The 25,977-nt window shown below is 33.9% G+C and overlaps 1 long non-coding RNA gene across 1 annotated transcript in view; it reads right to left on the reverse strand.

Annotated features, from left to right (window-relative positions):
* Positions 1–15,526: 15,526 nt before the first annotated feature.
* The window catches only part of LOC103093523 (uncharacterized), a 32,755-nt gene continuing 22,304 nt past the window's right edge, over positions 15,527–25,977 (reverse strand). Inside the window, exons 2-3 of the long non-coding RNA XR_468743.2 lie at positions 17,608–17,754; positions 15,527–15,723 (exon numbers count right to left, since the gene is read on the reverse strand). This is a non-coding gene — a long non-coding RNA (uncharacterized LOC103093523). The remainder of the gene's footprint in view (positions 15,724–17,607; positions 17,755–25,977) is intronic.

The raw sequence follows: 25,977 nt of genomic DNA on the forward strand, positions 1-25,977 counted from the left end.
TGGTTTCTCAGCAATGCAATGATCTTTGACAACCCTAAAAGCCTTATGACAGGGAATTCTAACCACTTCCAGAGAAAGAACTATTGGAGTCATCTTTCAAGTCAGTGTATTTTTGGTTTTAATTTGAAGTTTTGGTTATGTATGAGCAATTTTTGTGTGTTTTTGCATGAATATAAAAATAAAATTTTAAAAAGAAAGATGTATGAATTGAACAAGGGATAAAGAGCCCACATGTTCCATTAGTATCCATTCAATTCAAGAGATCTAGATTCTAATGAAAGAGGAGGAAAAGAACAAACATATATAAAGCACTTAGTATGTACCACAAATGATAAGTGTTTTTTACCAGAACAACCCTGGTGGAACAATCAAATGTAGTGAACTTCTCTACTGCAGCAATACAATAATCCAGGACAATTCTGAGGGACTTGAGAAAGAATGATTTCCATGTCCAGAGAAAGAAGCATGGGAGTAGAAACACAGAAAAAAAGAACTAATCATATGGGTCAATGGGGATATGATTGGGGATATAGAATGTACGGGGGGGGGGGCAAGGGGTTAATTTACAGAAAGTTTGGACTGGATTATTTAAGAGATTTGTTTACAATTTATTTACAAAATGTAGATATAGTGAAGTAAGAAAAATCAGACAGAGGATAGGGTAAGATATCTAGCCTAAGATATCTAAGCCTAATGTATATAATTTACTTATGGCCCCTAGCCCAACCTGGGGTTGGAGAGTTGGTTTTTAGGTGGCCTCAACATAGCCAAGGACCTGGGGAAAAACTCTCTCAAGAGGTTAGTCTCTTCTGAGGCGAGTTTCTTCAGAAAATATCCAGGAAAGGAGTCAACTCTTTCACTCACCAGGTTTCAGCCCAATAGTCTAATCAGGAACAGGGTCTCAGGTCCAGTTAGAGGATTTCTCCTTCAGCCTCCACTCCAAAAAAAGAAGCCTCCCTCACAGGAAGTGACTACTCTTTTTAAAGACACTTCATTTGCATCACTTCCCTTGTCTTCCTCCACTTTTTATGTGGACAAATCATAGTCTAAAACTTTGCTTAGGACTGCCCAGGATGCAGTCAGTCAATTCTGTTTCATCACCCACTATTACACATGTGGGTCACATACCTCCCACTTAATGATTAAGTTGGATGTTTGCACTTTTGGTGATTAGATCTAAAAATGAGCAAGGATTACAATTTAATCTTCACAATCAGGAGATAGTTAATTATTTTCATTTTCAAAATCAGGGGAGAGTTAAATTTAATCTTCACATACTCTAAATGATCACCCTAGTGCAAATATTAATGATATGGAAATAGGTCTTGATCAATGACACATGGAAAACCCACTGGAATTTCTCATTGGCTATGTGAGGGGGGCTGGGAGGAGAGGAGGGAAAGAACATGAATCATGTAACCATGGAAAAATATTCTAAATCAATTAATTAAATTTTTTTCAAATAAAAAACCATGTAATATAAGTGTTTTATGTTTATTTTATTAATGAGAAAATTAAGGCAAACAGAGATTAAATTACTTCTCCAGGCTCACACAGCTATATGTCTGAGTCTGGAGTTGAACTCACTCTTCCTAACTCTAGGTTCAGGCCTTTACCCATTGCACTACCTCACCGTCCCAATTTCTATGAACTAGGACTGCCAAGATCTCTACTAAAACACCTGCCATTACTCTGGCCATTATCTTTGTTACTGAAAAGGTTGATGAACCCTCCCTTTCACCAATTCTTACTGAAAGTGTCAGTTAGGAAATTTCAAAAGTGATTTTGTCGCACTTATCCAGTGGGTAGAAGATTTACTGTCAATCTTTAATCAGGTAGTTCTGATTTCAAAGCCTCGCTCCCTCATAATTATATACAGTGAATTATTATTTATATATTCCAGCAGTGCATTGGATGACACCAAATAAATCACAGTCCTGGTATTAAATATTAGCAGAACGAATGAGTTCAGGGCTGCAGGGCCCACATGCCCTAGAAATCAAATGCATGTATGATTTGACATATTTCTCTCACTTTTGTTTTTATAAAAAAACAACTCTTGGTACAAATTCTTATATTAGAGTTGTGTTTTGAAGTTGTTATGTGTCAAACCTCTTGAGCTAAACATCCAGGTAAAAAGGATGAATATTAATCTATTTCTTTGTAATTATCCTCTAGAATAAGAATAACATTTTTAGATAGATAGCTTAGAAATCATTTTCATTCAAAACCATTTTTTAATCATTTAGTATTTTTTTTTTATAAACGCTTATACTCTGTATTGATTCCAAGGCAGAAGAACAGTAAGGATTAGGAAACTGGAATTAAGCAACTTACCAAGAGTCACATAATTAGGATATGTCTGAGGTCAGATTTGAACCCAGGATCTCCAGACTCCAAAACTGCTGCTCTATCCATGGAGCCACCTGACCATTCCTAACTAGGTTAAACAATCAGTAATCATTTAAAGAATTTATATATAAAGATATATGTATATATATGAATATATGTATGAATATATGTACATATTCATGCACATGTGTGAATATATATGAATACATAATATATTAAAGACAGAGAGATGTATGACAATATAACTAAGTAGAATATCAGTCCTATAAGAAAAAGGACCATCTCATTATTGAAATTATATGCCCAATACCTAGTATAGTCTCTGGTGTATAAGTGATGCTTAAGAAATATTTATTGTGATAAAAAGAACATTTATGATATAGTTATATATATATATATATTTATATTTATATTTCTGACAAATATCTTATCTAGCACATAGAGGAGAGGGAGGGGCAGAGATGCCTGAGAACTTTAAAGTAACAAATGAATAAATTTAAAACCTAAATACTTGTTGATTAGTTGATCAATATATTTGGTCAGCAAAAACGATAATTTCTTTTACTCAGACTTCTTGAAATTTGAGAAGAAAAATAGAAGAACCTGGTAATATGCTATGCTTTATCTTCTTTTCATTTATTTCATTCTTCTGGGCCTAATAAAAGACAGGACTTTAGTGGTCACCAAGATCAACTTCTTTATTTTACAAATGAGGAATCTGAGACCCAATGAGACAAACTGACTTTCCAAAAGCAAAAGCAGTAAGTAGAAGAGTCAGAACTCAATCCCAAGTCTTCTAGCTCAAATCCATCCATCTCTCCAGGACATCCAATATATATCATGTATGAAGATTGTCTCATGGTGATCTTAAGAGGTTTATAATATAAATCAGGCCATTAGTCAACAAACATTTATTATATGCTCGCTATTTGTCAGAAATTGTGCTGTGTGACTAAAAAGGAAGAAAAAACCATTGCCCATGCCTTAAAGGAGGTCACATTCTAGTGTTAACATGCAAATAACATTCAAAATTCTATACATTCAAGATGACTATGGTGAAAATGGAAGGTAATCTCAGAAGGAAGCCATTGTGTTGTGGAGGAGGGAAAAGAGATGGGGCAGCATACTAGAAAATGCCTCTTGAAAAAAGTAAGATTTGAGTTGAATACTGAAGGGAGTGATGAAAGCCAAGACAATAGTAAGTAAGAAGAATGTTCTAGTCATGGGAAGAATCAATTCTTTAAAGGGCATGGAGTCTAGATGTTGCATAAATTGGATAGAAATACCAAGAAGGCTAGAGCAACTAGATTACAGATAGGCCGTCTCAATAAATAACAATAAATATATATGTGTATGTCTGGATGTATATGCATCCATTTCTATTCATGTGTATATGTATAGACACATGTACATACTGTGAAGATTGAATTTACCTCTCCCCTGATTGTAACAATGAAGGTCCTTAGCTCTTCCTTGATTGTGAAGATTGAATCGTAATCCTCTGTCTATTTGTTGATTTAATCCCCAGAAATGTAAGCACAGTACTTGAATTTGAGTGAGAAGATCTGCCCATGTTAGATCTGATCACTAAGGGTGTAAATCTCCCACTTAATCATGAGGTGGGAGGTCTATGACCCAGGTGTGCAATAGTGGGTAATGAATTAGAATCAACTAATTTCCTTCTGGGCAGTCCTAGAGCAGAGCATCTGCTGTGATTGGTAGACATGAAATTTAGGGGAGGTGACACAAGAGAAAAAGATCTTTAAAAAGAGGAGCAAGTAAGGGATTGGGGAGGGAAGAACTCTGACTAGGAGTAAAGACTGAAGGACAGACATTTGAGGAGAGACTGGAAGAGAATCTCAACCCTGAAGGAACTCATACAGGTGACCTCAGATTGCTTTGTTTTAGACTGTCACTATTGGTGAGTGAAAAGCTAACTTAGTAACCCTGCCTTTTTGGAGGCCTGAAGCCTCCAGGAAAAGCCCATCATATTGAGACTCTTGTTCCCTGGCTGGGGCTTAGAATTTCTAACTGGTATCAGTGGAAGCCAGAGTTCTCTCTCTCTCTCTCTCTCTCTCTCTCTCTCTCTCTCTCTCTCTCTCTCTCTCTCTCTCTCTCTCTCTCTCTCTCTCTCCTTTTCTCTCTTCCGTAATATCTTCTCTCTATTGTAAATAAACTACCATAAATTCCATTTACTTTAGTAATTCATTTTGGGATTCATTTAGAAATTAAATCCCTGGCGACCACATATATAAATATTCAGAGTCCAATCACAATTAAATTTAACAATACACATATATTATCAAATACTCATATATGTATACTCATGATATATTTTATATATACACACTCATGACACACTTTTAAGTTTATTCTGAATTATTAAAATTGTCCAATATAATTTTATATTGTTTTACATTATATATGCACATAAAATACACATGATATGCATATATAATGTATACAGTAATATATACATTATATATTTTATACATAATGTATATGTGTGTATAATTTTACATTATATAATTCATATATAATTTGCAGTATAATTTTGCAAATGTTGGCCTAATAATGTTCCAACCTTTCCAATAATAGCTAATATTTATGTAGTGCTTTCATTTTTATTTTTTAATCTCTATATTATTCATCCTTGTAAGTGAACCATCCCATAAAACTAAAATACCCAAACATATACCCAAACAGGTAATGTCATTTGTTTTCATCAGTTCTTTCTCTAGAGGTGGATAGCATTTTTGTATAAGTCCTTCAAATTTGTCCTCTATCAATTGTATTACTGTTAGTAGCAAAGTCTATCATATTTGATGATTCCGTATATTTTAGTTACTGTGCACAATGTTTTCCTGTTTTTGCTTATTTCATGCTGCTTCAGTTCATGTAGGTCTTTTGAGCTCTTTCTGAAATCTTCCAGATCATAATTCCTTATAGCATAATAGCATTCCATCACCATCATATTCAATAATGTGTTCAGTCATTCTCCAATTGAGGGACATCCCTTTAGTTTTCAATTCTTTGCCACCACAAAAAGCACAGCTATAAATATTTTTCTCCAAACAGGTCCATTCCCATTTTTTTCTCTCTTTGGATATGGACCTAGTAATGGTATAATTGGATCAAAAAATGTGCAATCTTTTGTGACCTTCTGGGCATAATTCCAAATTGCCCTCCAGAATGGTTGCATTAGTTCACAATTCCACCAACAATTTGTCAGTGCCCCAATTTTGCCACAATCTCTCCAAAATTTATCATTATATTTAGTGACATGTTGGCCAATTTGATATGTGCAAAGTGGTACTTCAGAGTTGTTTTAATTTGTATTTCTCTAATCAAGAGGTATTTGGAACATGTTTTCATATTAACTTTGATTTCTTCATCTGAAAAGTATGCATTACCTTAATATTGGCAAAGTGATCTATAAATATTATCTTATTTTATCATCTTAACAACCTGGAATGTAGATGCAAGTATTAAGGTCCATGTTACAGAGGAAACTGATGCACACAGAGGTTAAATGACTTGCTTGGCATCACACAGCTAGTGAGTATTTTAAATTAAATTTGAAATTAGACTTTCCTGTTTCCATGTTCAATTGTTTAGCCACTACCTCCTCTAATGTTTACAGAGATGCTTCATATAGGCTCAGAAGTTCCCAAATATAGGGCCAGAAGAGACAGACACCATTGAGTCTAACCTCATCTTTTTTCAGGTGATAAAACTAGGGTAGTGAGAGGTTAAAAGTCACAGATTAAGTATATGAAGTGGCATGTGCATTCAGGTCTTCCCAAAGTCAAATCATGAGTCCCATGTCATATGAAATCCTGTGATGTAGGTTCACATTCCCAAACTGATGAATATTCCCATGACATACAAATATTTGCATTTACAATATTTTTGTATATTTATTTTCCTTTTTCTTTGGTCAGCTTAAGGTATAGACCTAGTATTAGTATGGTGGGAAAATAGGTAATACACAGTTTTATAGCTCTTTGGATAGTTTCAAATTATTCTAGAAAAGTTCACAACTCCAACAGTTCATTAGTGTAACTTTCCTTATTTTCTCCAGCATTTGTCATTTCTGATAGGTATGAGATGGAACCTACCTTGTAGTTATTTTAATTTGCATTTCCCTAATCAATGATTGAGAGCATTTGTATATGATCATAAATAGCTTTGATTTCTTCTGAAAACTAGCCATTCATACTTTTTTGACCATTTATCAACTGGAGAATGGTTATATCCTTATAAATGTAACTCCAATTAATTCAATTCCTATATTGTTTAAAAAAGGGGGGATCTTTATCAGAGAAACTTGTTGAAATTTTTTTATATTTCTTCACTGTCAATATTACCTGCTAGTACAATATTAACTCTTTTAATTAAATCTATTTTTACTTTTGCTGTGTCTGAGATAATGATTGCTAGACAGGCCTTTTTTTTTTTACTTCAGCTGAAATAGAATAGATTCTGTTCCAGCCCTTTAACTCTGTGTATGTGTGACTTTCTGTTTCAAGTATGTCTCTTATAAACATATTCTTGGATTATAGTTTCTAATCCATTCTGCAATCCACTTTCATTTTATTTGTTCACTTTCACAGTTATGATTATTGTATATTTTCCTCTATCTCATTTTCTTTTATTTATCCTCCCATTTTAATCTTGTTCCTCCTTAAAAGTTAGCTCTGCTATAGATGAATACCTCCCTGGATTCACCTATCCTTTTCTCACTCCTCCCACATTTCTTTCAGCACCTACTCCTCCTTTTTTAGCATTTTTGCACTGACTTTTACTAAACTTTTAGTTCTTTTTACATAATTACAACTTTTTACATAACAATCTTAAATCACTCTCATTTCTTTTCCTTAATTTTTCCTCTACCACTCATATCTTTAATTCTTCTAGGAATTCTTCTTAAAGTTTTTGCCAATTAGCATTTTTCTTCGAGGTTTTGCTGTTTAACATCATTATGGTTTTCTAAGTCTATAGTTTGTTTTTTCTTGCCACCATAGTAGCTTCCCCCCCCCCCTTTTATGGTCAAGTTCTTTTTTATTGGTGTTGATCACTATCTAACCTATTTCTTGACTTTGAACTTTATGTTAAAGTTGGACTTTGCTTACCTGCCCCAATATTCTATCCTTCTGTCCCAGGGGTAGAAGATACTATCCCAATCTTCAGGCTTTTACATCCTGTTACTTCTGGGGATCTTTTAAGTTTTCAGTGCTTCCAAGTGATGTCATTCAAGAAGTTGTGTGATCATTTCTCTCCAGGTCTATTTTCTGGTCTTTTTCTTGTTCCCTTCTATCCACATGTGGCACTTATAATCCTATTCTTACTACTGATAAGTACAATGTCTTTAACCTCTTTTCTACCCTGGAATAGTTTGCCCTGAATTGGTTTGCCCCTCCTCAGGCAGTCTTCCATTCCAACCCCTACCCCATTATTAGGAGCTAACTAAATTGCTGCTAAACTTAGTGCAGACATATCAGAATAGTTTATTGTGAACAAACTTTAGGATCTGCAGCCTCAGTCCCAACTTGCCACCCTAACCAATTCTTCCGGCTCCTTGCTTCAGTTTTTAGAACAGTTTGGGGATAGAGGGAAAATTAGGACTATTGAGATCAGGAAGGGTAGGATAAAAGAAACAGGCTTCCACTCAAAAGGGGAAGGAAGGAAAGTAGGATGGGGGCAGATACACAAACAGGGAGCAAATACCCAAGTGTCACAGACTTCTTAAGCCAAATTTCTAAGTTATTTTAGGCCAGAAAAAAAATGGCTCACTTTGTCCTTTTTGTTGGCTATGTTGCTCCAAAATTTTATTTGAGAAATTATTTTTTAATTGTTTGGAGGGAAATTTAGGGAGAGCTCAGCTGAGTTGCTGCCTGTATTCTGCCATCTTGGCTCTACTTTCCTAGGGTTGGTATTTTTAACACTGTTTTCCAAAAGCAGAAATAGAATCAGAGTTAAGTGTCTTGCCCAAGGCCATGTAGCTTGACTTTTTCAGATTCCCTACCACAATACTATTTATCAACTTTAGTGAGACTTTTTTATTCTCTAAAAGGGACCGTTTACTTTTTCCCCCCAAAGCTTCAGAAGCTTTGACTGCCCTTACATGTCAACTTAATCTTCCTTCACTTAAACTTTTTAAACAGCTTGACTTTCCTATCTAAATCAGCCATCCTGAATGTGGAATAGAGAAGAGCATACTAGCAGTTCATCCCTCATCCTACCTTGTAATCAATTTTATTCTCAACCTCGGGAAAGAACTCTTTAAAGTTATGTACACATGTGGTTGCCATCTGACATGTTTCTGTATTACTTTCAGTGATGCATCAAAGTATTCTTGGGCACCATCTCTCTGCTGACACTCACACACACACACACACACACACACACACACACACACACACTCCCCAAAGTTCACACAGTCTCTAAATGACCCTTAGGATGAAGGATTCCAAGGCTCTGGTATCCATTCCTAAACAAGGGAAAGAGTTAGTCTCTCATTCCCATGTAAAGCATGGGAGGCTTCTTGAGATTTACAATGGCCAATTCTTCAAGCTGTGACTCAGAGTCAGGATGCCTAGTCATTAAAAATCACCTTAGGAGACATTTGGAGAACAAAAGGTTTTCATTACCTTGGCTCAAAATCATCTGCTTTGGAATGACAAAGGATGCCAAAAAATCAGGGAAATGTTCATTCTCATATCTTGCTCTTGTTTAAAGAACACAAACTTTTTGCGTGACATTTTTTTTAACTTTTGGGATAAATATTTCCAAGTACAACTTAAAATACACATTTTTATTTTATTGTTTTAACCAAGTAGCTGTTAAGTGAATGAAAGATGGTGTCATTTATTTGTGAACTTTTTGTCTCTAAAAAGAATAGGAAAAGGGCATTTTAATCCTTTGACCTATGCTGAGCTATGTCAGGACTTTCAGAGCTGATTGATTACAATGACATAGTGTGTATGTGGTGGGCTCTGTGGGGCGGTAATTGCAAAGTGTTCAACCTGCCTTCTAAAAATAACTGTGAAAATGAATCACAGATCAATTTTCATATGGACAAGTGACAAAGTCATGCTTAAGGAATGCTCAAAGCTAAGCAAATGCCTACAAAAGAACATTAGTTATCCTGTTCTTCTGAGATCAAGTCCCCAAGGAAAATTGGTGAAAATAATCTGAAAATATTGATCTATAATCTCTCTCCATTGAATCCATTTGTAAATTTCTTAATTTACTAGGAACATATAGCCACTTATAAATTTTAGCTTCTTGGATAAGAACTGTTAATAATGCCATTTTAAAGAGAAATTTAGTAGGCAGGGTTAGAAAGAGATAGAGCCCCCAAATGACACTGGATCTTAGGACAAAATGCCCATGGAGGAGTAGTGAGAATTCTCTTCAGGAAACCTCAATGTGGTAGAAATAAATAGAGACTCCAGAATATCAACCCACGTGCACTGGAAAAACACAAGGATTCTGCCAAGGAGGTTAAATTGTGAGTTTTGAAGGCAGGATGTGTATTTTGTTCTTTTTGTATCTCTATCACATAGCACAATGACTAATGCATAGTGGGCATTTAAATGTTTGTCAACTGACCAAAGGAGGAAAAGACTAAGGGATTAGCCAGGAGGATGCTAGGATTGGAGAAAGTTCACCTTGGTAGTGACCACCACGAGATGGAAGACAGTACTTAGTAATTTATTTTGACTAATTATTCTTCCTAACTATTAAAGACAGTTGTTTCTACCTGCTAAAGAATATAAGTTGTCCATGCCCTTTAAAATTTTGGCATCTTGGTGTAAAGATGAAGTCGTCCCACCTTGAAATTGGCTCTGCATATTATAGATCCTATAATTATGTCTCATGGTGGTGGTTAGTAAAGCCACATTTTCTAAGGCTATGCCAGTGATGTCCAATATTAGATTGTATGACTGTAGGTGAACTTTTTTGTTTTTTTTTAACATATTGATTTATGAAGACCATTTCCTAAGCCATAAGGGATTCTGCTTTGCATGCATGGAGAAAATGTCTGTATTCATGGCTTTCTGTATTCATGACTTCCTGTATTCTTGAAGTACTGATGTATATAGCATTTTAAAGTGCTGGAATTTCTCACCACTACCCTTTCCAAGGGCTCACCAACCATGCCCTTAAAATACCCAAAAGCATCTCTGATCACATCAATTAAAGGTTTTACTTCTAATAAGGAAGATCACAATTCATACTTTCCTGACCATTTTGTATAACCCAAATCATAATGCCCAAATCTGTCCTCCAAAGGGTAGAGATGGGGTAATCCTCCAACCTGCTAGAGTAGTTCCTAATTCTCTTTTAACTTCGTAAGAATACAAATGGAGCACCCTAGGCAATTTAATTGTTATTTCTCATTCTAGACATATGACTAACCAATTTTCTCTTCCTATAAAACCATTCTTTAATAATGCTTCTTATTTTGAGAAATAATAAAATAGTTATTAATTAATATTTAAATAATTATTAACTTAACAGAATATTTTAATTTTATTTAATGTTATATGACACTATAATTAATTAAATTTAAACAATTAATATTAAATAATAAAGATACTTATATGCTTCCTACTGTATACCAGGTAATATGCTGCCCTTTTACAATTATTATCTCATTTGATCCTCACAAGAACCCTGGGAGGTAGGAAAAATTTAGGCAAACAGAAGTTAGGTGACTTGCTCAGGATTACATGGTAATAAATGTTTGACTCTGAATTTGAATCCAGATCTACTTATGTCTAAAGTTGGCATTCTCTCTACTTCTCCCTCTATCAATAGATGTTCTTCTTCAGAGTTTCTATTTCATTATATGTTACAGTCTACATATACCCACCATGAACTTTTCCAGTGGCCTCTGGGTAATACATGTTTTTAGTTATCTGGAGACAGTTATGTTTCAGATTTCCCTTTGCAAAAGAAACAATGTTGAAAGATGATTCTTCACTTTCATAGGAAGCTTAAAGTCAGTAAAAGAGTTTTATAATTTCACCAAAACAATCTAGTATGCTCTTCTATTAATGAAATCTGTGCCCAAATCATATTCTAGCTAAACCCTCAGTCCCAGGTACAGAGATGATATTATTTATTTGGTTCTTTCTGTGTGAATGAACTGGTCAAATTCTTTTGAATAATTACAGATCTCTCCTCAGAACTTCTGCAACAGTTTCTGGCTTTATACATTGAATACACTGTGATTCACAAACATCCATATACTGGAAATGTCCTAGTATTATAGAAACTCTAGAATGGATATAGAATACTAATTATGACCTTGTACCATGTTGTATGTTATAAAATGTTAAGAGGGGCAAGAAGAAGAAAATCGGGACAGTCATTAGGCCAGAAAAAAATTATATTCCAAGATGCTGAAAGCTCAGAGACTCTAACTTATTTCTCACTTTGAAAGTTGGCAAATCTGTCTTTCTCTGATGCTATAGTATTTCACACATTTCTCCACAATTTTTTGAAGATTCTCCAACACTTCTCAGTAAGTTTTCTTTCAGTTGTAAATATATAGTCTTATGATCCTCATTAATGTCTCCTTCATCAAACCACAGGTAACTCAAAATGAAGAAAGGATTGCTGGCTGGCTCCCATCCATTTCCCAAAAAGGGCAAAAATGCCTCAATGTCTTCATAATGTTTAAATAACACTTTTTTAAAAGATTCTATTAAACAATTGAAAGGTCAATCATTTAACTGTAAATCAATCTTTTCTCAGTCATATGAAATTAGAAACTGAGAGTCTCTTCAGAGGAGGAGTTGTGCATTTCAAGGATCCATTATTTCAGTTTGGGTAAATTGCATTAAATGGAATTTCTCTTCATTAAGACATCTCTAAAGGTTTTTATGGAGTAAAAAAGTTATCACTTTACTACCAAACTGGTGAAAAGCTTAGGTATATGTTCAGTTACTGGTCAGTTTCTAACTTCATAATTAGGATATGTCAAAGACTGTTGTAAGTTAAGTGAGCAAGCATTTATCTCCATTCTATAAAGACTATTTGGAGGAAGATTCCAGTGGGGGAAAAAAAGAATAATGCTTACTCATAATGTTTAAAATACTTTTTAAAAGATTCTGTTAAGCAACAGGAAGGTCAATCATTTAATTGTAAATTAATCTTTTCTTGATCATATGAAATTAGAAATTGAGAGGCCCTTGGAAGGAGGAGAGAAACATTTATTAATTGGTTAATTGTCAATTAATTAATTTAACATTAAATATTTAAACAAACTTAAAATAAATAAAATTCTTAAATTATTATATATTGAATAATAAATTGCATATTAAATCAATTAAATATAAATAAATATAAATGAAATTAAAATTGAATAAATTTAATCATTATTTGATCACTTAATTAGATCAACATTTGTCAAGGAAAGATAGAGACTAATGTCAGTACTTGAATCTCTAAGCCTTAATAAGTGAATGGATGAAGACAATACCTACAAATACTTTGCTTGGATCCAGATAAGAAAAAGAAAGCATAAAGACATTAAAAAAATGACATATTCCAAAATATTCATAGAAGCCCATTTGTGATAGCAAGGAACTAGAAACAAAGAGAAACCCAGTAATTGGAGAATGACTAAACAAATAATTTTATCTCAAAGAAACATGAGAACACTGGTAAAAGCTGAACTGGGGTAAACATAAACCAAACAATATACAAGATGACTATAATATGAATAAATATGACTTATAAGACCAAGCCAAGTACGGGATAATTAAAATGACCAATATTTGCCCCAGAGAAGAAAGGAGAAAACATGCCTTTCTCCTTTCTCTGGAGGAACAGGGATGGGAGAATTTCTGGTTGTGAAATATCACATACATCACCAAATTTGGTTATTGTTTATTTTTGTTACAAGAAAGGGCTCAAGCGCTGCCAAGTGGAACAGTGAATGGAGGTCTGAGCCTGGAGTCAAGAAAATTTATCTTCCTTAGTTCAAATCTAGCCTCAGATATTTCCTAGCTATGTTACCCGGGACAAGTCATTTTGCCTAGCCTTTACCATTGTTACTAAGCATTGTTAATAAGACAGAAAGTAAGGGTTTTTGAAAAAAGGAAAGGAAAGACTCACAGGGAAAGGGGGTAGAGGGAGTAATAATAAATGGTAAGGAATATCCACAATTATATTATTTTTAAAATACTTCTGTAAACTGGAGAGAGAGAAAAGGTACATATCATTTATACAAGGGAAAAAAACAACTCATGAATGAAGTTGAGTGAAAAGTGGTATGGCTCAATCTGCATTCACACTCCATCTGTTCCTTCTATGGTGGTGGATAGCCTATTTAATTAACATTTATTAAGTACTATAAAGATTAAAATTTAGGGGAGACTGAGGCAAGATAGAAATTAGTTTCTTTCTGCAAGGAGTATTATTTTTTATGAGGTTTATTAAAGGTTAAGGATTAAAGAAAATACAGAATAAGAAAGCACATACCTAGGCCAGAGAGGCCTAGACAAGATAACCTCACATCATGAAAGAGACCGTCTGCTGCAAAACGGAAGCCGAAAAGAGGCCGAGCCTATTCACAAACAGGTTTAAATACCCCATCTCGCTCTCAGCCCAGGTGAGAATTCAGTGAGATTAGAGGGCATTCTGGGGAAGTGGAGCAAGGATTTCTGGGGATTGAAGTCCTGGATTCAAGTCTATTTTTACAGTACCTGTTATATGCCAGGCACTGTGCTAAACATTTGAAATACAAATCAGAAAAATAAAGGTATGTCTGTCATCAAGGAACTTACAATCTAATAGGGAAATTAGCTGCTAAAGAGAATTCTGTGGGTACATGAACAATATTTGAAAAGAAGAATCATGGTTAAAAGCAATTTAAAATTTCAGAGAATATTGAATTTAGGACAAACATGATGCAAAACTCTAACAATAATAATAGAAGATAAAATGCATCAGGAAATCAATTAATATCCAAATAGTTTAGAAAATTTCAAGGAGCAAATTAATACAAAATGTTAATTTAAAAAGATTAATCTAGACAACATGATTATCATCTAAATGACAGCTAATCTGAAATATTTAGGAGAAATAAAGTTGGTTGTAACGTGACGGCACATCTCTTTTTCTTTCAAAAGGCACATTGAGCAATAACCTTACCTAAAGGCAGTTGTTATTCTTTCAAGCAGTTTTACAGATCCAGGAAGAAATATATCATCCAGTTCTTGCCATGATCTTTTACTAATATCTGAGACATTTTCCCCAAAAGACCAAAGAAAAGGAGAAATATATAGAAGAAAAGAAAAGGAAGCAAGAATTTAAAGTAAAAAATCAGAGAAAAGGAACTTAAATAAATTCTAGGAAAATATCACGAGACTTCAGACTTAGGCTCCTGTCCATGAACATAGTATATTTGTTTATTAAAGAATAATTTTTAGAATTACTACAGGAAATCATCATAAAAGACTATAAGAAACACACCTAAAAGGATTGTCCTTTTATTTCATTTGAAAAATTCTTATATCAGATACTCTCTTTTAAAAAAAAAATCTTACTTTTGATCTTAGAATCAATACTGTGTTCCAAGTGTTCAATCAATATTGGTTCCAAGGCAGAAGAGCAGTAAGGGCTAGGCAATGAGATGTTAAGTGACTTGCCCATGTGGTCACATAGTTAGGAAGTACCTGAGACCAGATTTGAATCCAGTTCCTCCCATATCTAACCCTGTCTTTCAATCCACTGAGACACCTATTGCCTTCTATAATATTCTTTGATATCATTATCCAATTGCACCCTGTTATTTTTGTATATCTTCATCCTTCATGAGGATCAATGATATCATGGGGTGTTCTTGACTTGTGCATGAAATGAATTTAAGTGAAGCAAAGTTGAACAAAACTGTTAGCCTCACTTTCACTTCAAGAGCTATAGAAGACTGGTGGCAAGACAATAGTCAGGTGACTGGTGATGGCCCACTTCAAGTGGGTGACTCTGGCATCTTTGATGTTTGACCAAGCTCTAAGCCCTATGTAGCACCTGCTTCAGCCTCCTTCATTGCTATTAGAACAAATCTCATCTCATCTCATTGCAATGGGGCAAATATTCAAATGCTTGAGGTAAATATCCTTTTCACTCACTGGTGGGTTTGTACCTTAGACATAATGTTTTGTTTTGACAAATAAAGCTGAAAGAAATTAAAGGGTGACCTCAGCAAGAGTGGATAGATTCATGAATTTATTTGAATAGTTTAAATTAAGCAGGAAATAAGAAAACTATAAGGCTGATAGAGGATAGTAGATGGAGGGGTCCTCGTTTGCACAGGAAAATCTTCTTCAACTATCAATGTGGTGAGTACAACTAGAAAGAAAAGCAATTAATGTCAATTCCATGAAGGATTTATAGAGACTGGTAAGTAGTTGAGGGTTTGTATATATTTCTGTACAAGAGTATAGAAAAGTGCTGGGGAAGAATCTTTCTATGCTAAAGACTTAGAATGGAACCTTACTACCTAAGTCATGCAAAGGATAGGTGTATTAGTCATGGAATTGTGTGACATGATTATCAGCATCCAGACCATCAATTTAATTAAATGGACATTGTAAGAACTATAATTCAAACTTCTTTCTAGTACAACTTATCTGAATTGTAAGCGCATCTGATTTACCTACCCTTTCACATCATTCAATTGGAAAACATTTATTAAGGGTCTACCATGTGGCAAGCACTGGGCTTGTGTTGACCTCTTTTCAAAAAGCAGAAAATCAAGATGGGTCCTGGGAATTCTAAACCTTTTGCAAGTTACAGCTATTATCAGAAACAGATAATAGTCAAAAGATAATTATGTAGCAGCTTATATTATCTTAACTTGTAGACATACATATTGACTTATAGTCAATGACAAGTAGATATTTTAAAAATTAGTTTTAGCCAATCCAGGTCTCTCCATCCTATGATGACACATGTATTTTTCAAATCTAAATATATATTTTCTATATCTCCCTGGCATCACATTTAAGAACATTGACAAACTATAATATATCATGAGGAGAGTGAGTAGGATATTAAAAGACCTGGAAATTATATCATATAGACTATTAGAAAGTCCTAAGGATGGTTGGGGGAGGGAGAGACTAAAGAAGGGCAAAATAGTTGTCTTCAAGTATTTGAATGGTTGTTATATAACAGGAATTAATTATATAGTTAATGAAACTCCAGAAGACAAAACTAGGACTAGCACGAATTGACTTTCCCTGTAGACTTTTAGTGCATGATCAAGCAATAAGTAGCAATTTTGATTCCCAGGAGGAAATATATCCTTAATCAACCATGTTTGGAGTCCATGGAATATTTCCCCAAGGGAGAATAGCAGCCATGATGGAAAAGTAAAAAACAAAAAATCTGAGGTATCCCATTGGGAAGGCAGAGATCTTTACTTACTGCTTTCCATGGCAGCACATTCTTAGCACATCAGCAAGCCACCAAGGTGAAGCCAGAGAACCAGAAAGGAGCAAGCCAGTGTCAGGAATTTACTTGATTCTAATTTTTGCTCACTCTAAAACTTAGTTCCCTCAAGCAAGAACCTGGTTGTCTTGTCATAATTTTGGCATGAGACATTTAGATCTTATCTGTCCTTTCTCTGAATCATTTGAAATCTACTCTCTCCAAATGTAAAACAATTTCCTATACTTCTTCAAATTTTACTAAGGAACTATGTGAGAGAACAATTACTTTTCCCCAAAAGTGTCTTCATTTCTACACCAGCAACTAGCTCCTACCTACTGTTGATAATCAGATCCATAAAGGAATTTCCCGCAAGTTTTCTCTAGGGGACATAGTAGAGACCTTCTTCTAGAACTTTTAGCATCATGTAGATACAAGTGCATTATCATCCCTCACTTTCTCAACTTGAGTAGCTCATTTGCATTTCTTATCACATATTTTCTGGATGTTACACCACTCTTTTCATGTAAATCATAATTGGTTATATGTGCACATACCATATGTCTCTTTGCTGTGCTTTGGATTACCCACAATTTTGATTCTTGAAATATAGTAATAGTTTATCACTGGTGGCAATATCATTATGCATCCATCAGAAATCATGACAGAAAGGAAAATAGAAATGATACTTGAGTCTCCATGTGTTTCTTGTCTTTACAGTGATGGTGACAAAGTGATACAAAATAGGGACAGAGTATTACTATCAAGAGATTCTTAGACTGCTTATAAACATTTACTTACCTCAATTATGTAAGTGTGATATCCTTGATTGATCAATGAAGGGAAATATTCATAGAGGAACAGAATGATATCAATCTTGAAATCTTGGAATATAATTGAGGCTTAATAAACATTTGCTGAATTGAATCAATTGAATTAATATTCTTGCTATAAATAAAACCAGAAAGCAAAATGAAATTGAAAATAACTGTAAAGAAGGCTCACAGATTCTCCTTAGAGAAAAACTTAAAGGAATTGATAATATTTGTTTTGTGAAGAGTTCAAGGACAAAGAGAAACATCATTTTATGGGATACTTGGTGATCATGTATTTCAGTGCTCATGATAAGTATTTGCCCCCAAAATTAAAATAATTGTAACATCTGTTCAAAGGAAGAGTAGGTAGAGTATTTAGGTTAAGAACTCAATATAATTTAGTATTTCATTAACCATTGCTTTAATGCTCAAAGACAAATGAAATGTCAGCTTATAGGAGATGGGAAATAATTGGGTAAGAAGTATGCTTCAGGATCCAAAATGAGAGAGGCTGACATTCTGTATGTTCTACAAAAGCTTTATACCTCCATTTTATATGCATTTTCTCCAAAAAGTGATTCAGGAGGTACTAGTAGTTTAAAATACCAAATAAAATAACAAAAAGAAATTTATTATATTTTAACAGACAAGAAAGGACAGGTTGCCAATGTGAAAATAATTTTTTTAAAATAGTCATTATTCTCTGTAGTCAGACAACTGACTTGTTATAGCAAGATCAAAAAGAATACCAAATTAGAGTAATAAAAATGAGGCAGCTCCAAACCAGAACTGTTTAAACAATCTGTTGATGCCAAGAAATATGAAATGGCTAAAAGGGCAGAAATTGAGACAAATTGTCATCATTTCCTAACAAAACTTAACTTCATTATTTCAATAAACAATAAGTTCTGAAGTTCTTGCTGCTATTGTTCTGACTTTCTTGATTGTAAAATCTGTGTCCCATTCAGTGACTTCTCTCAGTATTACTATCCATTGTACTTTTCAGCATCAAGTCTCAAGTCCTGTTTCAATAACTTGCCCAAAAAGAGACCAAAAGAGCCTCAGCCAATTATTATCTGGTGTTCTTTCCAAGAGAAGATATTTGGAAGGTAAGGGTAATACCAGTTTAGAAAATAAAATTGCTCATAAAATGTTCTGAAAGAGAATGGTAGACTATTATGGAAAACATTGCCTCATAAAATAGTGAGAAGTAGTAGAGGGAGAAAAAAATTACAAAAATCTTGCTGAAAAACCCAAGAAGAAAAATAATCTTAATGAGGACATTTAAGGTTGAAATTGTCAAAACTACAAACAAAATAAAAATAAAAAATTTTTATATTGAACTATTTTTATACTAAACTGTTTTCTCCAATGACAATGACTACTATATTTGGACTATAATATCATAATCCTGTATGTTCTGCATGAAGAATTAGAAACACCATTAAGGAAAATAAATATGGGAAGAATATATGAAAACTATTTAGATCGTGTCAGTGGAGGAGTCACTATGTCACCTTGATGGGAGAATGAAGTAGCAAGATATCTCCCAAGTGAAATCACACAAAATTCCTTGAAAGAAAAAACACATAACTTTGTTCAAAGATCCTTTTCCAGCAAGGCATAAAAGTACTTCTGTGAAAGTAGAGATTTCTGATCTTCTCATGTTAACACTGCAGATCTTGACAATATCTCTTGTAGAACTACCGATTCACCTCAAGCTTTCTAGTGAGTACCAGAGATGGAAGATCCATTTAATGCCTTGAAGATTCACTTTACCTTTATCTTTATCTTGATGTATTTCAATCTGCAGAAATGGCTCATCATGGAGAGTATGGATATTACTTTCTCATGGACTTCACAGGTCTTCTTATTTGCCCTTGCCTTCCATTTAGTATTCTCAGGAAATGACTAATACAATACATACACACATACACATGTGCACATGTGCACACATGCACATGCACACACATACACACACTAAGCTACTACATTTCCTCAAGTTGATGCCTAATATTTATGTATAAATTATCTTGCAGAAAAAAAGAACTGTACATGGACTAAGGTGAATATAAGGAATAAGAGCATTATCTAAGTGGTGGTTGTATACCATAATTTTCTTTTTTTGGGATTGTCTCCCTATCAAAACCATTCTGAAGTATAGCAGCCACTTATAAGCCAATTATTCTTACTACTGATAAGTATGAGACCTTTAACCTGTGCCATTTTTCTACCCAATGTAGTTTGCCCTACATTGATTTGCCCCTCCCCAAACAACCTACTGTCTTCTATTCTGGCCCCCATCCCACTACTGGAGGCTAAATTGGTATTAAACTTAGTGCAGACACATCAAAATAGCTTACTGTGGCTCAGGACTACTGAACCCCATTGATCCTCCAGGTTCAGCCTCCTCAGAATCAGGAATTACAGGCATCTTCTACTACTTTATCTTTCTATAACAATCACAATATCCTTGGGTATCTTCAAACTTCATTGCTACTTAGTCACTGAGAGGTGGACCAGCAACATTCTTCAATAGGTTTGACAATATTGTGATCAACATAACTGGTTTTGATTTTAGGACCATAGCTACATTACAGGAATAACAAGTTCCTGGCTAGGGATGGAGGGTGCAAATAAGAGCTCATATAAATATTAACCTGAACATCTGAAAATTAATGAAAAAGGCTTTAAAAATTTTAAACGATTGTAGGAATAAACCATTTATGTAAGTGCAATTAGCTAGATACTAGAGGAAATAAGCTATAATGCAGATAGTATCTGTAGAGACACTTAGAAGTTTACTAGAGATATAATCCCCAAAAGAAGCTAGAAATAGGAGTTCAATTCATTTCCATAAAGAAATGTACAAAGTAGGGAAGAGCTCCTAATTCAAGTAGACAAAATTGACTTTATAATATAAGAGGCATGCCCACAGAACTCCATTTCCAACAAAGAGAAACCATTTCCCAAAGGAATATGCAAGAACCTAGAGCAAGGTGATATTACATGGTGAGGACCCTGGTGTATAGTATACTGCCAGAAAGGATATTAAAAGGGAGAACTTTAAGAAAGTCAGGAAAAGTAGATGAAAGAAACAAGCAGCAGGATTGGTCATTGAAGACATAATCTATCAAAAAGAAGCATGTATTGAGGACTTATATTTCAGACACTAATCAGTCCTTGCAATGAACTATCCACCTGTGACTTCACAATTAGATTTTTTGATTCTGGGGAAAATGTGAGAGAAAACATGCTTGGCAATCTGCCTTAAATATTTTCCTTCTCTAAAGAGGAAAATCTTACCTCAACTCTAAGTATCCACCAAAGGAGCAAAGTTTCAAAGCATTTGTGTTCCCCCACAATGCTGGGGAATCAAAACAAATGAAGAAGTATATGATAATAAATAACTATGATGGAAAGGAGTTCTGAACTCTTTTTATATCAGTGCAGATTTTCCTATCTGATCCCTTTTTTGATGTTATTTTACTATTTTTGCCCCAGGATTTATGTATCTCAAGTATGGCCTAGCAATTAAGTAATATACTATATGGAATTTCAAAGCCACAAATCAATTAATCATTACTTCTTCAAAAAGGCTCCCTGAACCTGGAGTAGGTAAGGAGTAAAATATTTGGTATCACATGAACTTTGGTGATATAAAACTCAATTCAGGAATATGTCTCTGGTAAAACAGGCCTTATTAAAAAAATAATTGAATAAGTAAAACAGGGAGCAGAGTAGCCTCATTTCTTTAACATTATTTCTACTGCAAAAAAGCTTCAAATATTCATTTCTAAATGTCTTTTGTGATTTTTACTATACTCATTAAACAATTAGAAATTGAAATTGTTGTTAAAATATAACCTTTATGTTCTGTCCACTTATAAATTACATATGTTTAAATATTTATTGAAGATACTGATATTTCAATGAAATATTTTTAAAATGGTACCTATGAAACTGACAAAATGAGGGCTAGGCATTTTTTTTGGATGCTCATATTCTCAAAAACCTTTTCAATTTAAGAATTGTATTCAGTAGATAAAAATAATGTGAGATTATTTTCAAGTCTTGGACACTAAGAATAAAAATGGTATAGATAATCAAAGAGCTAACAGAAGAAAAAACTAATCTCTAACTACTTAATTTCTCAGCAGCCACTTCCCATATCTCATTATGTTCCAGCACCAGGACTGGAACATGGACTTTTATGTTTTATCTTTATTTCATTTTAATAACAAATTTCCACATAAGTTTTCCAAAGTTATATGATTCATGTTGTCTCCCTCCCTTTATCCTTCCCCACTCCTGGAGTTGACAAGCAATTCAATCTGGGTTATACATGAATTATCACACAAAACATATTTTACATTATTCATTTTTGTAAGTGAATGATTTTATAAAACCCAAACCCCAAATCACATACTCAAATAAACAAGTAATAAATCATGTTTTCATCTGCATTTCTACTCCAACAGTTCTTCCTCTACATGTGGGTAGCATTCTTTTTAATAAGTCCCTAAGAATTATCCTAGATCATTGTATTACTGTTAGTAGCAAAGCCTATCTCATTTGATCATTCCACAATATTTACATTATTGTGTATAATGATCTCCTGATTCTGTTTATTTCACTCTACATTGTTTCATCTATGTCTTTCCAGATATTTCTGTAATCATCCTATTCATCATCCCTAATAGCGCAATAGTATTCCATCACCATCATATACCACAGTTTGTTCAGGCATTCCCCAATTGAGGTATATCCCTTTAGTTTCCAATTCTTTGCTACCAAAAAAATGCAGCTATAAATATTTTTGTACAAACAGGTCCTTTCCCATTTTTTTGTCTTTTTGGGATACAGACCTAGTAGTGGTACTGCTGGATCAAAATTTATGCATTCTTTTATAACTTCTTGCGCATAATTCCAAGTTGCCCTACAGAATGGTTGAATCATTTCTCAACTCCAACAACAATGCATTAGTGTACCAATTTTGCCACATTCCCTCCAACATTTATTATTTTCCTTTACTGTCATATTGGCCAATCTGATGGGTTTAAGTTTATACCTCAGAATGGTTTTAATTTACATTTATTTAATCAAAAAGGATTTAAATGATTTTTTCATATTATTATTGATAGCTTTGATTTCTTCATCTGAAAACTGCCTATTTCATATCCCTTGACTATTTACCAATTGGGGAATTACTTCGATATAAATGCAACTTAGTTCTTTATGAACATGGACTTTCAACATCACTCAAGTCTAACCCCTCCTTCCATTGCCATTGAAAACAAAAAAGCAGAAATTCACTCTTTCTATGATAGCAGCTTGGCCACATTTTTGTCTCAATGATATAATAGAGCTTAGCCAGAAAACTGAGGAACAGAGGAAACTGAGAGAAGACATGTGCAGCTGTATGGTATTCCATAAAATCTGAGGGAAAGAGTCTAGCATCAAACTGGAGCAGGTTCTGCCCCATAGAAGTCACCTTGAGCAGAGACTGAGGACTGTGAAATGTGACAACTTTGAGATCCAATCCTAGTCAAAAAAAAAATCAAGGAAGTTAGAAAGTAAGATATAGAAAAATATGGGGGAGAAATGACAGGAGGAATAAAATTAACAAAGACCTCAAGAAGAAAAAAAAATAAAAGACCGTGAGAATAAGCAGATAAATTAACAGAAAAGATATCAGTAACAGAAGGGAATATGGCTTCTAGAGGAGCTTAAAGGGTCCAGAGTTGATGAATAAACATAGAAATCCCCAAAAGAAATAAATCAATACCTGATGAGGCAAAAAATGCTATGGATTCCCAAGAGATCACTAGGCCACAACATGATGCTTTTGAATTGTTTAAAAGAGAAATAAGAATTATGAAAGCAGAATTTATGGTCTGCATAGCAAAAAGAAATAGTAGAATAAGATGAAGATTAATCTACAGTTCCAAGCCTCTACCAAAGGAAAAAAAATAAGAGAAAGAGAATAAATTGCTGAGAATGTAAATATAATACTCAGGAAATAAGGACAATCTGGAAGAAGAGAAATATAAAGGAATAATGTTAAAAGAAAAAAATGATCTCCATATAAGAAAACCTTTGATCGCAAAAACATAACTGATGAGCTAAGAATTATAAATTTCCTAGAAGAATATGGCCAAGAAATCTGAAACCATAATGTCAGAAAAAATTAAAGAAAATAGCCCCAAACTTCTGAACATCAACTAAAGTACCATTGTGAAGAATCTACAGAATTCCAATAAATAAAAACAAAATATTTTACTGAAAACTCTAAGGCACATAGTAGTTAAATTTTAAAAGTCCAATGAAAACAAACAAATTCTACAAATAAACCTCAAGAAGGAATGGAATAGTTTGTGTTCTGAAAAGCAAAAGCATTGGACATGCATGCCATGAAGACATAGCCTGCCAATCAGAGCCTAACCATTGATGAGAATAAAATATGCTATTAAAAGGAAGGACTTTAATCATTTCTAGAAAGAAACCAGACCTGAATAAATTATTGACTTTTCAAACACTCTAGACAACAATGTACAATAAAAATAAGCAAATGTGGAAAACAAGAACAATAATAAGAAAATAAAAACAGGGAAACCATTAATAGATTTAGTTCTAAGAGTAAAATTTCACAAGGGTGAAAGTTGAAGTAGAATAGAAGTGATGACAGAGGAGAAGGCCTGAAATATTATACATTAAACCTAATAATACCTCACCTATAAGTGAATCATTCTTATTGTGAGACCAAATAACATAACAGAAGGCACATAAAAGGAGAGAGAAGAGGAAGAAGATATAACAAAATATATGCCTATGCCATTCAAAGGCTAATAATGAAAGGCAGATAACTCATGTAGCCTCCTGAAAATCTTAGAAGAGTACCTATAGGAAAATGGGTGAAAAGCCAAAAAAAGAGGGATCGAAAGAGGGGAAAAGAAAAAAGAAAACCTTGTTTCAACTGTGGCACAGATTACTACTGATGAAAGCTTCTATTCAAAAAGAGAAATTATTATACAAAAGGAGATGAGAACCCTACAATGGATAGAATAAGCATAGATTTGTTGCTAAGAGGAATCTCTCATACCTTCTCTTAGGAGAAGAGGAATCAGACAACCTAGGGGCAATCAACAGCTACAAGAGTGGGAAGACATGAACTCAGGGAGATTTTAAGACAAATGGGGTAGAAGATTACTATGAACAAGGTAAAGGTTAATAATCAATGACACAATCAAGAACATAGCAAAATTCCTTCCATGAGGCAATCTCCTCTCTATTACCTATAGGCATTAGAACTTATAAAAGCAAAGCACAAAAGATAAAGATGAGGGAACAGTTCAATGGCATGGTAGATTGAGATAGATTGGAGGTCCTAGGTTCAAATCTGACAAAAAATTTCTAGTTCTGTGACCCTGTGTAAGTCACTTGACCTCCATTGTCTAGCCCTTACCACTCTTCTGCCTCAGAACCAATACATAGTATTGATCCTAAGATGGAAGGTAAAGGTTTAAAAAAAAAGATAAAGGAGAGCAGCAAGCAAGATCTAAAAGTTCACTACTCTATGGAAACTGTCCAGAAGAAGGAACACAAGATCCATATAATGGAAGTTTTAATTCCATAAAGAATAGAATCTAAAAAATATTAAATAAGAATAAGGAGAATTAATCAAAAATTAAAAGTCTAGAATAAACAGAAATAGAAGATAATAAGAGAATGAGAGAAATCCTTTTTAGTTGTACTCTATCAAAAACTGTGATACAGAAAGAGAAAAACAGTAGAAATAATTTGAAATGTGTTCTAGGTTTTCTGAGAACACATTTTAAAAGAATTCAGAATAAGTATAAATAGGATATGAAAGACTAAGATTTTATAGAGAAATCAGCCCAAGAGCTATCAAGAATTAAATTGAGTAAACACAAAGAGAAATATAATTCTAAGAAGTAGGAAAAGGAGCTTTCTAAAAAGACAGATGGCCATACATGTACACCTATTCAGCTTACTTCAACTAACTTAGATACCTATAGAAAATGTAAGCAAGGGCAGGTAACAGAGGATGGACTTAAAAGTGTTATACAGTCATAAAAATAGTGTTAGGCTTTCTCAATCCAGAACTAGCTAAGGCTAGAGAAGAAAATTAGGGATAACAAAACAGGGTACTTAAACCTTCCTTCAATTGCATTATCCCTAAGTCAGGGTTTCAATATACACAGAGTATTATTTTGAAATATCCTACCATATGATGGCTATATCTCAAACATGCCTGCCTCCTGAGGGAGCATCCTGGGACTGATTCCTAATCATTAAGTCATAGCCAGGGTTGGGACACATAACATCAAGAGCC

The sequence above is a fragment of the Monodelphis domestica genome, chromosome 6 (assembly GCF_027887165.1).
Source record: "Monodelphis domestica isolate mMonDom1 chromosome 6, mMonDom1.pri, whole genome shotgun sequence".
Taxonomy (NCBI): Eukaryota; Metazoa; Chordata; class Mammalia; order Didelphimorphia; family Didelphidae; genus Monodelphis; species Monodelphis domestica.